Source organism: Cryptomeria japonica, unplaced genomic scaffold, assembly GCF_030272615.1.
Source record: "Cryptomeria japonica unplaced genomic scaffold, Sugi_1.0 HiC_scaffold_335, whole genome shotgun sequence".
Lineage (NCBI taxonomy): Eukaryota > Viridiplantae > Streptophyta > Pinopsida > Cupressales > Cupressaceae > Cryptomeria > Cryptomeria japonica.
Genome location: NW_026729157.1, coordinates 85,090 through 86,935, shown reverse-complemented (window position 1 = coordinate 86,935; position 1,846 = coordinate 85,090). Strand labels below are relative to the sequence as shown.

Here is a 1,846-nt window from a genome sequence, read left to right as displayed (position 1 = left end):
GCCGGGGTGGGCACCTCGGCTGGGTTGCGCGCCCTGGTGCGCACCAAGGAGCGCTCCGAAGTGTGCTCCAAGGTGCGGCGTGCACGAAGTCGGAGCCCGGTTTGCCCCGGGTGCGCACCTCGCGTGCACCTTCGCCAGGGTGGGCACCTCGGTGCGCACACCTTCTCAATGTTTTCTTGCCTTTTCTGGAAATTGGTGAAGGCAGCGCATCAAAGGTGCGCACCTCGGTGTGCTCCGAGGTGCGAACCCGAGAGCGCTCCGAGGTGCCCACGAAGTCGAAAGTCGGGTTAATTGCATTGTTTTCCCCGGGTGCGCTCCGAGGTGCGCAACATCGGCGCGCACCAAGGAGGGCTCCGAAGTGTGCTCCAAGGTGCGCACGATGGCGTGCACCTCTGGTGCGCACGATTCGGAGCTCGGTTTGACCGGGGTGCGCACACCTTGGCTGGGTTGCGCACCTTTTGTGCGCTCCAAGGTGCGCACGAAGTCGGAGCTCGGTTTGCCCCGGGTGCGCACCTTCGCCAGGGTGCGCACCTTGATGCGCACGCCTTGGCTGGGCTGCGCACCTTGGTGGGCGCCATGGTGCGCACCTTTCGTGCGCTCCAAGGTGCGCACGAAGTCGGAGCTCGGTTTGCCCCGGGTGCGCACCTTGGTGGGCGCCATGGTGCACTCCGAGGTGCCCAAGATTGGTGCGCACCAAGGAGCGCTCCGAAGTGCGCTCCAAGGTGCGCGCGAAGTCGAAAGTTGGGTTAATTGTCCGGTTTGCCTCGGGTGCGCACCTTGCGTGCACCTTCGCCAGGGTGGGCGCCTTGGTGCGCACACCTTGGCTGGGCTGCGCACACCTTGGCACCCGCGTTTCCTTCATTTTAAATTTTTTTTTTTTACAATCTCTCAAGTGGGAAATTCTATAATCTCAACTTTTTTTGCCTTTTCAGGAAACTTTTGAATGGAGCGCATCATTGGTGCGCTCCGAAGTGTGCTCCAAAGCTCTCTCCAGCTGCGTGCACCTGCCCCGGCCGCGCACCCGGCCCCGCCCAGCTTCGCTCACCTGTCCCGGGCGTCTGGTGCGGAACCTTAGAGTAAGAAACATCACCGTGCACCTTGGCCAACGTGCGCGACTCGACCGAGCGCGCACTGGCCGAGGTGCACACCGATTTCACCTGGGTGCGCGCGCAGCACCTCGGGCGCACCGGGGTGCGCGCACAACGCCCGGGTTGCACCGTGGCCTGTGTGCTCGGGGCGCCTCGGGTGCGCGCTCGGTGTCGCCCCCGCGCGCGCGGTAGTGCGGGCAGCGCACCCCGGCCCGGCCCGGCCCCGACGAGAACGCAAACGGGCAAAAGGTTTATTCAAATAGCATTGCGATGCCCGGCGAAAAACTAAAAAAGGGTGCAACACCGGGACTTCCCGGGAGGTCACCCATCCCAGTACTACTTCGGCCCAAGCGCGCTTAACTGCGGAGTTCTGATGGGATCCGGTGCACTAACGCTGGTATGATCGCACCCGTTATGAGCTTGTCGCAGTGTGTACTTAGCAAACCGCGACCCACGTGCGAATCCACCCCGGCCACCCACCCCCGTCGAGGTGCACACCCTCCCTCGCGAAGTGCGCCCCGTTCGCCAAGTGTGAGCCCTGCCCGGGTGCGCGCACCTTGCTAGGGCGTCGGGTGTGCACCCGGCCCGGCCTACGTGCGTGCACCTGTAGGGGGCGTCGTGTGCGTGCAGTGTCCCGTCTGCAACGCGGTGCCCACACACCACCTCGGGCGCAACGACCTGCGCTCACATGTGGGCCGAGTGCACCTTGGTGCATGTTCGGGGCGCCTCGGGTGCACGCTCGATCTTGCCCCGGTGCA

At 64.5% G+C, this 1,846-nt stretch overlaps 1 non-coding gene across 1 annotated transcript; it reads right to left on the bottom strand.

The window, feature by feature from the left end:
• Positions 1-1,380: 1,380 nt before the first annotated feature.
• On the bottom strand, positions 1,381-1,499 carry LOC131870527 (5S ribosomal RNA). The gene has a single exon (XR_009368833.1). It is a non-coding gene; the product is annotated as a 5S ribosomal RNA (ribosomal RNA).
• Positions 1,500-1,846: the final 347 nt, after the last annotated feature.